Genomic DNA, 13,294 nt, shown 5'->3' with positions numbered 1-13,294 from the left:
CCTATTTTGTTCTGTTACCATTTTCTAAAAAATAAGTTGTTCTGACAAAAAGAACTGAACCAAATAGACTATATTAAAGGAACAATTTTCGATATTCATTATGTGGCTCAATGGTTTCAAAGTATGTATAAGAAGAAGCAAATTTAAAAACATTACGACAACTCTACTGAAAAAGAAATAAAAACCTTTAATTCCGATTGCAAAAACGAGCTCAGGGGTAACAATTCTAACAGCCAGGAAATTAATGGCTGAATAGAGTTAGACAACGGTGTTTGATAAGATTTATGTCTCATTAATTGACAAAATAGTGCAACACCCTGAAGAAAGCAAATTCCATTTTTAGTATTTTTGTTGCATGAGATATAGTATGGTAGTTTGTATAGAGGATAAGATAGTATAAAAGATAGACAGTAGCTTGCAATGTGCGTTACGTGTTTGTTCTGTTTTTTTGTTTTTTTTGCCTTTGTTTTGCCTAAGAGAGAAGCTGTACATCTTTTATGTTATTAATTCGGCAATAGTAATCCTGAAAGTTTTACTTTACAAATTGAGGATCTAGTGAAAGCCAATTCTAGAAATAGCCTTGATTTAACACTATTCTTTAATTTGTCAACTCATTATTAATCTGATGTAACATCTCTTATGGTGATAACGAAGTTTAATGTACAGATGGTTCCCAATATTTATTTGTCTATGACATCCTTCACAAGCTGCTAAACCATTCAGGTCTAAAATACTACTAATCAGCTTCTTTGTGTTTAGTTTTCTTCTAGGACTGTGTTTGTTCGATTTTCTTCCAAAGTAATCAACTAACGGCAATTCAGATATGACGGCCTCTCGGAATACCATTCGAAATGGAAGTTCAGCGTCTCACTCTTCAAGTACTCAATGCTGGGTTTCTCCTTTTTTAAATAATCTTAGCGTGACGTGTCTTTGCGTGTTTCCTTAGAAAATGACAGCACTCACCAGGATCGCTCGTCAGCGGAGTACAGAGGATGCTGTTGCAGAAAACATCCATTGAACACCAACAGTTCTCTTACTTCGGGGGTTCAAATTGAAGTACTGAAATAGTAATATATATCGCTTTTGAATCCCTATTTTGGATCCTCCGGAGTGGTGCCAACCACTGTCCCATGCAAAGAGAGTGCATCCCGACGTGGCAACAGACCTAATACGAGGCCTGTATAGACGGGGGACCTTTCTGGATAGTCAATTCTAGTAAGTTATTATAGTTTGGGAATAGTCTCTTAGAGCAAAGAATTCCACCCAACTTTCACGCGCAAAGGATTAGACCTGATCTAGGTATGCACTCCCTGAGAGGTTTACTGAGAAAGGTGATTTTGGACAAGAAGTAGTTTTTCAACGTTCATGATAACTCCACCTTAAAATGAAGTCTGGACGTGGACACAGGACAATCGATTGGGTACTCATTGGTCTTGGATGCGCTCAACTTGACTATCCAGGCATCTTGCTGATTTTTAATATCTCCAGAAGGTCAAATTCTAGGGAAAAGGACGGTAGAACTGGGTCTTGCACTGAGTACTGATGTACAGATACATGGACCGAGGTATCATTAGAAACAGGGTGCAAAGGGTTCACAAGATCTGTCTCTCGTCATTACTGTAACTTAGCTAAGAAATAAACAAGAGTTTATTGTCCCGGGAGAATTGATATGTTAAAATATTCTTGTAGTACAATAGAGTGTTGATCCTAACTGAAAGTCTTAATGGAAAATTACTGGACGGGATGTATTCCTCATTTAGGAAACCAGTTGATTTGAGCCAATCACAGCAATAACGGGCCCAGGGGACATACAATTTGTGAATTAGTTTATCCAAGTGTCGACCAATGGGAAAAAATTGTGACTTGTAAAAATATTCTCTTTCGGAGCCTAAAATTTTTGGGTTTGACCTTGTCATTAAATGCTAAGTTATTCCGTCTTTTCCACAATTTATCATATTCTCTGCTCTTTATTTTATTTCAATTTTCTAAATTTACCGTATTTCTGTCTCACATTTTCCCACGAGTCTTTTCCTATTTCATAGAGGATCCAGGATACCTTTGAGTTTCTCAAGCATAAAGTATGCCACGTAATATTTCATTGCAAGATAAAACATTCTAGGTTTTGTTATTCTCAACTCAGAGAAGGAAGATGATTTACCTTACAAAATAAAAGGTTTGTTAAAACAAAAAGTTTTTTCTTTTTATTTCTCAAACTTTTTTTTTCGTTAGTTTAGTGGATCGTCCATTTTAATGCAACGTAAATTTCCCCTGAAAATTTCTACTTTATATCCTGCCTCAGTCCTGAGATATCCCAACCGGATATATTTACAGCCTTGTCTATTTTGACAACCTGGTTGCACTTGAACTATTTTGAATCAGTTCAGTAGTAGCAGTATTAGTATCAATAGTAGTAGTAGAAGCAGTAGCAAAAGTGGTAGCAATAATTTCGACAATCTGGATTAACTTCAACCATTTCGAACTAGGTGAATAGTAGCGGTAAAAGTGTTAGTAGAAGTAGTTGCAAAAGTTGTAGTAATATTGGTAGCCCTGGAAGTTTCAGCTTAATACCCTGAGGTGTTGCTGGGATATAACTAATAAACGCCTTTGATAACCCACATCTACATGGTGCGTCTTCATCCGCTTCCACACTGCCCTCACCATTCCCTGAAAGTTTTATTAATACCCTTAGCATTAGCAATAGTAGTAGTCATAGTAGCAGAGGTAACAGTAGCAGCATTTGGCGCGGTATTAATGATAAACAGTAGTAGCATCACTAGAATCATATTGTGCATCAGCATCATATTTTGCCTTTTCTAGTCTAGTTCAACATCCCTCCTCATATCCTGATAGTTTCAACTTAGTACTTATTCCGTTTCTGAGATAATTCTGATACACCCTTTTGATAAGCTGCACGCACATAGTGTGTTTCGAATTAGCCCAACGCCCCTTCAAAAGCCTCCGCAAGTTCCACATTAATACCATTAGCAGTATCAGTATTAAGACTACTTCTACTTGTCCTAGTGTTATGTAAATAGGGAATTTGTAAAAGTTCAATATACCCCTCAACGTGCCCTGAAAGTTTCCCCCTAGTGCTCTAAGCCGTTTTTTAATACTGCTGATACGCCCTTTTGACAGCCTGCACACAAATAGCGTGTTTTAATTTAATTCAACATCCCCCTCAGTAGAAGTAGCAGTAGTAGTATGCATACAGTATCTTTTGATTGGTTCAACACTCCCCCCCCCCCCCAGCATGCACTGAATATATCAACTTAATATTCACAGTTTTTCCTTGGATATAGCTGTTACACCCTATTAATGACCTGAATCGGCATAGTGTATTTCGATTTAGTTTGACATCCTCCTCATTGTTCACTGAAAGTTTCACTGTAACACACTTGGCTTCATTAGGACTGCTAGTAATAGTCGTAGCAGCAGTAGCGGTAATAGTAATAATAACTGTTAGTAATTGTAGTAGCGATAGTAGCAGTTAAAGCAGTTGTAGAAGTAGTAGTAGTAGTAGTATGTACATAGTGCCTTTCGGTTAGTTCAACATGCCCTGAAAGTTTAAACTTAATACCCTAAATCATTCCTGGGATATTGTTGATACATCTTTTTAACAACCTGCATACAGATAGTGTGTTTTGATTCAGTTTACCATCCCCCTAAACATTCCCTCAAAGTTTCATCTTCATACCCTTAGCCTCAGTAGTAGTGATTTTAGTAGTAGTAGTAGTAATAGAAGTAGTAGCGGTAGAAGTAGGAGCTGTAACTTAGTATGCACAGAGTGCACTATGCACAGAGTGCCTTTTGGTTAGCTCAATATCCCTCTCAACATGCCCTGAAAGTTTAAACTTGATACTCTAAGCGTTTCAGGAGATAATGTTCATACATCTTTTTGGCAACCTGAATGCAAATAGTGCGTTTCGATTTAGTTCAACATTTCCTAAACGTTCCCTGAAAGCCTCGGCTTATTGCAATTAGCTTGAGCAGCAGCAATAGTTGTAGTAGTGGTAGTAGCATTAGCAGTATTACGGACATAGAACCATTTTTTTCAATATCCCCCCTCAACACATGCTAGAAGCGTCAACTTAATACTCTAAGCAGTTTCTGGGACAATGTTGATACGCCCTTTTGAGAACCTGCATGCACATGATGTGTGTTGATTTATTTCAGCATCCTCTCAACATTCCCTGAAACTTTCACCTAATAAACGCCTTATATAACGCCTTTTATAAACGCCTTATATTCCCCCAGGGTATAAGTTACAACCCTTACCTTAAGGGCTGTTAGGGTGTTTGTCATCCTCTAAGACCTAATTTCCAGAACTTTCGACTACGTTAAACAAAATGGCTTTCTCAAAATTTTGATTGGATGTATTTGGGGAAGTGGTGGGCTTTAGAGGGGCGTGAATCGCTCTCAAATCATTTTCAACTATTAAAAATGGCACCAGCCCTTTCAATTTCCAATCAAATGAGCCCTTTTGAAACTTCTACAACAACAATTTCAATACAAACCTTATATTCCCCCCGGGCATAACTTGCAACCCTTGCCCTGAGGGCTGGGGGGGGGGGTGTCGTCACTCCACACATAGTTTTCTGAGCTGTCTACACCATTGAACAAAGGGGCTACCTGAAAAATTTGGCTGGATGTGTTTGGAAGAATATTGAGCGTTAGAGGGGGGTTAGTAACACTCCGATAACTTATAACTATTGCAAAGGGTACTAGCCCTCTAAATGTCCAATTGAATGATCCCCTTTTGGAGTTTTACGACAACTGTATCTATAAAAACCTTATATCTCCCCATGGCATAAGTTACAACCTTTGCCTTGGGGGCTCTGGGGGGTTTGTCATCCTTAAATACATAATTTCCAGAACTTTCAACTGCGTTGAAAAAATGGCTATCTCTAAACTTTGATTGAATATTTTTGGTGAAATGGTGGGCGTGAGCTCTCCACTCACTGTCGACAATCAAAAAGGGCAATTTCAATTTCCTATCAAATGAGTCCTTTTTGAAATTTCTACAGCAACTTTCTATATAAGCCTTATATCTCACCAGGGCATAACTTACAATCATTGCACTGAGGAATCTGAGGGGGTTATCATCTTAAAAGACCTAATTTCCAGAACTTTCAACTACGTTGAACAAAATGGATATCTCGAAATTTAAATTGGATGTGTTTGGAAAAATGGTAGGCATGAGAGGGGCTTTAGTCGCTCTCCAATCACTTTGAACTATTAAAAAAGGCACTAGCCATTTCAATTTTCGATTGAACGAGCCCTTTTGAAGTTTCTACGACAACGCTTTCAATAAAAACATCATATGCCCCAGGGTATAACTTACAACCCTTACCCTGAGGGCTGTGGGGGGGGGAAGTTGTTGTGGGGGGAGGGGTTGTCAACCTTAAAGACCTAATTTCCAAAACTTCCAACTACGTTGAAGAAAATGGCTATCTAGAAATTGGGGTAAAGTGGTTTTATAGTATTTGGGTTATGCTGTGGTCGTTGCCTTTATTCTCCCTTTATAGGGGAGATAACCTATGGCCCTAAGGTAATTAAACTGTGTCCCTAAGGTAATTTAAACTTAATTAGAAAGCGTCACCACAAAATTTTTATTGGGTGTGTTTGGGGAAAAGGTGGGCGTGAGAGGGGGGTTAGTTGCCCTCAAATCCCTTTCGACTATTAAAAAGAACACTAGCCCTTTGAATTTCCAATCTAATAAGCCCTTGTTAAAGTTTCTACGACAAAGATTTCAATAAAAACCTTATATGCCCCCAGAGCATAACTTATAACCCTTGCGCTGAAGACGGTGGGGGGGGGGTTGTCCTTCTCAAAGGTATAATTTCCTGAAATTTAAACTGCATGGAACAAAATGGCTATCTCAAAATTTTGATTGGATGTGTTTGGGGAAATGGTGGGCGTGGAAGGGGTGTTAATTGCGTTCCAATCACTTTCGACTATTAAAAAGGGCACTAGCCATTTCATTTTCCAATCGAATGAGCCTTTTTTGAAGTTTCTACGACAAAGCGTCCTATAAAAACCTCATATGCCCCCAGGGCATAACTTACAACCCTTGCCCTGAGGGTTGTGGGGGGTCGTCATCCTCAAAGACCTAATTTCCATGCGGTCTTTAAGGTTACTTAAAGGTTATGGTCTAAAAATACGTTGAATAAAATGGCTATCTAAAAATTTTGATTGGATGTGTTTGGGGAAGAGGTGGGCACGAGAAGAGAATTAGTTGGCCTCCAATCACTTTCGACTATTAAAAAGGGCACTAGCCCTTTAAATTTCCAATCGAATGAGCCTTTTTTGAAGTTTCTACGACAACGCCTTCTATAAAAGCCTTATATGCCCTCAGGACCTAACTTAAAACCCTTGCCCTGAGGGTTGTGGGGGAGTGTCCTCCTCGAAAACCTATTTTTTATCTGGAAATCAACTACGTTGAACAAAATGGCTCTCTCAAATTTTAATTTGAAGTGTTTGAGGAAATGATGGGCGTCGAAAGGGTGTTAGTTGCCCTCCAATCACTTTTAACTATTCTAAAGGGCACAAGCCCCTCTAATTTCCAATTGAATGAGCCCTTTTCGAAGTTTCTACGACAACTTCTTCGATACGAAATGCCCTGGTCTAAAGGGAAAAAATAATAAATAATATATTGTGCCAAAATCGTTCTTACATTCTCCCAGGGCATAACCTAAAACCCTTGCCCCAAGGGTTGTGGGGGAGTGTCCTCCACAGAAACATATTTTATATGTGGAAATAAACTATGCTGAACAAAATGGCTATCTCAAAATTTTGATTGGATTTGTTTGGGGGAATGGTGGGCGTGGGGGGGGGGCAGCTGCCCTCTAATCATTTTCGACTATTAAAAAGGGCACTAGCCACTCTCAATTTCCAATCGAATGAGCCCTTTTCGAAGTTTCTACGACAACTCCTTCGATACGAAGTGCCCTGGTATGGAAAAAAGAAAAAGAAAAAGAAAAAAACAAAAAAATAATAATACATTGTGCCAACATCGTTCTTTACTTAGGCAGCGCTATTGCGCTGCTTATGATTTCGACTGACTGCATCTTTGATATTCTTTAAAATTTCACCCATTACCTCCAATTGGCACATCCTAAATTCACCCATTAGTGTTTACTCTACACCCTTAAATTTAATTCTTATTTTTAACATTTGTTTTTTAAACATTTATTTATTTTCTAACATTTATTTTCTAACGTTTTTTCTCGTACAAAAAACGTTCTCTCTTCTACCAAGCCTGAAGCGTTTTAGATAGTAGTATTCCTATCTGTTTTTCCAACTGTCCTTCCTGAGATATTTTCTGCTACTTTGATAACTTTTTTCCTAAGATTATTCCATCCATCTTCAACATTGTCAAACTCCAAACTCACCAGTTTCTTATCTATCATTAATTGAAAATTTCCTCTTAAATTCTCTTGGACCGTATCAACGTCCTAACCACCCGGAGAGCTAGTTACCTTCCCTAAAGTTTAGCTCTCAGTTAACTGTAGACACCTGGATGGTGATCTTCATTTTTAAAATCAGTAGTGGCAGTCCTATGCACCATAGTTTCCTGTATCAATACTGCCAGTCTTCAATTTACATTAACATAATCAATGACGTTAGCCATCTTGCCATCATTTAAGCACCATGTTAACTTATGGGCCATTTCATGACCAAATACTGTATTGCCAAATATAGCACTGTAAGTAGATTATTGCACCGACAAAATTGTAGCAGTCTGACGATTGATATTTTCCTTCCCTGGGCCAAATTTTCCTAACCTAGGACACGATTGCCACTAAAATTGATTCTTCGGCACCCGGGCCGTTACTTTTTGGGATCTAGCAGTAGCAGTTTTTTAATTTTAGGACCCAAAGGCATCTAAAATAGCAGCTTGCGAATTTTGGTACCCTAGGAAACCCAAAGAATTGGGCTTCACTCCTATTTTTTTAATTGGGTTCTGAAGGGTGGGGGAAATCTCGTTGCTGCATTTTTCCTTGGTAGAGCAACCGCGGATACCTTGCACCACACATATATGTTTTATTCTTCCGACTTCATATTTTTGGTTCTTGGGTGGAAGGGGATAGAGGTACTACATGAACGAAGATTTGTTCCCATTTTTCATCCTTGACACTGATGTGTCAAGGACACATCAAAGGGTCATCAGAAGGAACTCTTAACTTCTTGCCTCTGTCCCTTCCCCATTTAAAAGGCTTGAGAGGCAAAATCAAGTCTATAAACCTGTATAACTTAGAGAAAAATAAATAAATTCAAGCTTGTCTCAAGGGCTCGCCCTGAGGATTAGCTGCCCTCCAATAACTTACGACAATTAAAAAGGGCATCAGCCCTTTCTATTGTCAATCGACTTAGCCCTTTTTTCCTGCGACAACTTGTTCGATACAAAGTGCCCTGGCCTAAACAACAACAGCAACAACAAAAAAATAATACATTATACCCACATCGTTCTTGGGTGGAAGGGGATAAAGGTACTACATCAACAAAGATTTGTTCCCAGTTTTCATCCACCTACACAAATGACTTATTTTTTCCGAGCATGACTGTTTTAGTATGCAAAAATCAGGCTAGCGCGGATTATCAACAATTTTTTTCAATATAAGCTTCTAGCGATGAAAATTGTCTTTTCCTTTTTGTAAAACAAGTGACGAGGGCACAAGTAATATTGTTTTTAAGTATCACCATATTTTAAATGCGAGTAAAAGAGAAGGCTAATCGAGCAGGGTAATGATGTGTGTTCAGTTTCAGTTGCCTTAATTTCTGCTTTTGTTTTGTAGTATATATTTTCACAAAATATTTTATAGTATATAGTCACCAATGGTAATTTTCATAATTCAATTGAACAAAAAGACCCCATTGTATGATGTCCCCTAGTTTTGTTATATATCTTTTCTCTTCAATTTTTGGTATAATTTCGCTGAACTGTGTGTTATCTTTCTTATTGTGATATCGTTACATTTTGCATGTGACTTAATATCTATTTAATAGAATCATTGATCATGGTTGCAGTAGTAGCTGCATCCTAGTAAAGAGCGAACCACAGCCCATAGTAACTAAAAATCTAAAAAAGCATTTTGAAAAAAATGCCTAGTGAGAAAAAATTACCATCTGAAACTGATTCTTGAATGGAAACTCTTATTTTGGTTAATCTTAAAAGTAGAAGTTTATTGCGAAAAGAAATTTATGGCAATTTCATAAAAGCATGATACTCCTCGAAAATGGCGCCAGAGCGAAATAAAACGTGCACCATTGGAACCAGAAGGTTGAAAACGTTGAATTGTAGGATTACAGTCCCCCACCTTGAACAACGATGAAAATCACTTTTTTGCATCGGTAGCGCTGATGTGTTTCCTTTTTTTCTTCTTTCTTTCCAGGGCTAGCTGGTTACCAGAACACCATAGAGAGATGTTTAATGCTTCATTTAAAAGATAAATCTTATATCTGCGTGATTTTCATAAATCACACCATATGAAAGTGCCATTTGGTGCTACAAGTGGCATTGTTTGTGCCATTTCTCAAAGGGTTGGACTAGTGGGCTAGCAGAACATCGTAGTCAAAGGCTTAAGAGCTCATATAAAAGCTACTTCTCATATCTACGTTCTTACTATAAATTCCGTCATTTGCAAGCGTCAAATGGCACTAAAAAATGGCACTTTTGGTGCCATGTTTCAAGTGGAAAAGCTGGGGCTAGCGGGCTATCAGAACTTCTTAGAGAGATGTTTAATGACTCATTTGAAAGCTATTGCCCATATCGATATGTTTTTTTTATCAATTCTACCAACCGTAAGGGCCATGTAACACTAAAAGCAGCGCTTTTGGTACCACTTCTTAAGCAGAAAAGCTTGGAAGTATAAAACGGTACCATTGCAATAATCGTGGTCCAAAACCCTTAAGTGGGGGGTTTACAAGAACCGCTCCCGTATACTCCCCCTCCCAGCCCTCTCAGCAAGTTTCATAAGTCGTCTGCTCACCAGGTGGCTACTGCAACATTAGCAGGGCTAGTGGGTTACCAGAACATCATAGAGAAATATTTAATGGCTCATTCAAACAGAAATTAAAATACTAGTGCCATTTTTAAGTGACCAAGAGAATGGTGGGGAGCTAACCCCTTCCCCCTGCACCCACTCCCCCCAAAGTCGTAGAACCAAAATTTTTTAGATGATCACTTTTTTCAACATAGTTCAAAGGTCCAAAAAATATGCTTTTGGTGATGAAATGACCCTCCACAGTCCTTGCGCAAAAAGGCTGTACGCGGGATCGAGCATATATGATTTTTTTATTTTTTTTAACGGGCAAAGATTCATTTTAAAAAACTAAATATTTTGCGGGAAGTAAAGAACGAAGTTGAAACTTGAAACGAACTTAGATTATTACTTTACATCCTATCTAACACATGTCGATAAAACCAGTGCAGACAAACCAACTGGTGTTATTTCCTATGTTTGTAGGATAATCCTACGAAAAGAAAACTAGTGCTTTACTGAAAACGCAAAAGTCAAGTATAAAAAAAGAATACTGATTTAGGAGTAAAAACTGAGTACGTAGCCTCACAACAGCAAACTAATCTATAACGCTTTTCATAGTCTTATACGAGCTGTGATAGCAGTAACTTTCAGTATACAATTAAAACTATCTAAAAAATTTCGGCATAAAAATAAATATAATTCTAATAATTGCAAAGTTATTAAACACCAAATAAAAATAACGGGTGACTTATCAGGTAATATCTTGGTCCCACTTAGTAGGCTATTGCTCGAAATGAAGAACAAATAAACCATAATATGAACTCTGAAAATCCGGTTATTTCTCTCTATACAACGAAGAATTTCAAGTTATGATACAAATTATAAAGCGAGTCTGTTGTCCTAATACTATCAAGATTGTTTTGCTTCGAACTTGTCTACAAAATAATCAAGAAGTGTCCTTCTCAGATCCAAAACAACAGTAAATCACTGGACTGAGTTCATGTCTCATGTGCAGAAGTGATGCCAAATTAAACGAAAAAAATCAAGCAACAATACTAAATTTTTTTTGTGTGTGTGCTTTCCTGGCAGGAATGTTATGTAAGTTAGGTATTTTGTTTTCAAATATATATAAATGAAACATAAACTGAACTACTGTTAACTGAAATGAACTACTGCAACTGAACTACTGTTATATAAATGAAACTGAAACTGAACTGCTGTTAACTGAACTGAACTACTGAAACTGAACTACTGTTATATAAATGAAACTGAAACTGAACTACTGTTAACTGAACTGAACTACTGTTATATAAATGAAACTGAAACTGAACTACTGTTAAAAGTGTCCTTAAATGGTTCGCCTTTTCCTTACCAAAACTCCTATATTGTTTCGGGCATTCAGCGAAGTGTTAATTTTCTTTAATCATACAAACATAGGGAAATTTAACTAGTTGGTTTATTTGCACTAGTTTTATCGATGTATCGATGTATTTATCGATGTAGTTTTATCGACATAGACTCTGAAGCAAAAATTTTTGTTTGTTTTAAGTTTCAACTTTGCTCTTTATTTTCCTCGTGAAAGCTTTGTTTTCTTAAATTAATATTATTAGAAATATAGTACACGCTTTGTATTTCACGTTAATTGGTACCTGCCTGGAATGCTCAAAAACCACAACCTACATATATGTTTTCATTTAGAAACTCTTGCCATGTCTATAATAATCCATCGCCGATAACTAAATGATGACAATGCCCCAGTCCAAACACCCACCTAGGGTCAAAATATGCCAAATATTGCTTTGATTTCTGTTTTTTTATGAATTAAAAAAGGCTGCATATTTTGCGATCCACTGCTTGAATTTTCATGATTGTTTCCAATCAGGTTAAATAACGGTGAAAAGAGGAATATTTGTGGTGACATTTTGGAAGCCTTGAGTTTATTTTTGTTGTCAGTTCCTTTTTTATGTTTCTGATTTTCTCCATTCTCCGTGACCCTGTCTGTGTCTTTTATTTTACACCTCACTTTATATTTTTCGAAAGTGAATGGAAACTGTTTATTGTATTGCTTTCCATCATATTTCATGCATTTTGAACAGCTATATTAAAGATTCAATGGAGTCTTCTTTAAGTATTTATTCCCTCATTCATCTTCGTTTGACGATTTGTTTTCCCAATTGTTTGCTTCGAACAGACATCTTTTGTTTACAATTCTTCGTTTATTTTCTTTTTACTTGATTAACTCTTTGAAAGAAGCTCTTACTTTTTCTTAGTTTGTAAAGCGTTTGTCCTTTAAATTTCATGAACAACTTTTTCCAAAGCTTTGTTAAGAATAAAGAATAAAATTGGAGGAAGGCTTGCTAGCTTAGTGTGCGAGAATATCTTCTTTCCTTTCAATTAGTTGATCTTAAATAATTCTTTTCCAAAAAAGAATTTTTTTCAAAAAAAGAAAATGGCCAAAATAAATATAGGACGAGCAGAAATAAGGGCATATAAAATTACAATAACATAATCTGGTATCTTTATATTTGATGTGACTATTTATTTTTATTTCTGTTCGTTTTGGATTTTATTTATTCATTGTTCATTTTATGTTTGGATTATTATAGATCTTTTCTTTTCTTTAAAAAACTTTTTTTATTCATTCCGTTTGTTTTTAACTGATATACTTTTATTACAGGTTAATAATAGAAATATGTTTTTTGTATAGTTTTTCTACTTAAGAATTAGCGGTTTGGATAGTGAGTTAAATTTTGGACATAATTGGAATATTCAGTCAAAATTTCTTATCAGTATTACTTTTTTGCAGCAAAATTTTTATAATAGTTTTACTATACAATATCGGACCTGAAAAAAACGGCCCAACTCTGGAGAATCCGAAACGAAAAAAAACATTTTTTTGGATGAAAGACGAAAATAATATGGCCCTCAACCTGCCTTCAACAGAAAATTTTTAATTCCACTTCTCCCACCCCAACCCCCCTTCCTTTAGCGAAAAGTAGCTTATAAATTCAACTTCATCCCTGAGCCATTCCTGAGATATTACAGATATTATTTTCCGATGACCGGGGCACACGCAGTGTCTTTCGATCCACCTCTCCCTCTTCTCCGAGCAAATTTTTTGAAAACCACTTGACCCCATCCCCCCTCCCCCCAACACTCCATAAAAGCTTCAGCTTGATCCTCCGAGCTATTTTAGAGATATCCCAGATAAACTGAAAACTCGGGTGCACATCCCGTCTCTTGGTTTACTAAAGCCCTCTTTTGTTTTCAGAGTATACTCTTGGGAACCATAGGAACTGGGCCTCGAAAAC

General features: G+C 36.9%; 1 protein-coding gene across 2 annotated transcripts in view; it reads right to left on the bottom strand.

Annotated features, from left to right (window-relative positions):
- Positions 1–13,294, bottom strand: part of LOC148952311 (uncharacterized) — a 391,162-nt gene that overhangs the window by 193,835 nt on the left and 184,033 nt on the right. The window lies entirely within an intron of this gene.

The sequence above is a fragment of the Artemia sp. Qi Xiang Cuo genome, chromosome 5, assembly GCF_049724085.1.
Source record: "Artemia sp. Qi Xiang Cuo chromosome 5, ASM4972408v1, whole genome shotgun sequence".
NCBI classification, from domain to species: Eukaryota; Metazoa; Arthropoda; class Branchiopoda; order Anostraca; family Artemiidae; genus Artemia; species Artemia sp. Qi Xiang Cuo.
This window is presented reverse-complemented; position numbering and strand designations above follow the sequence as displayed.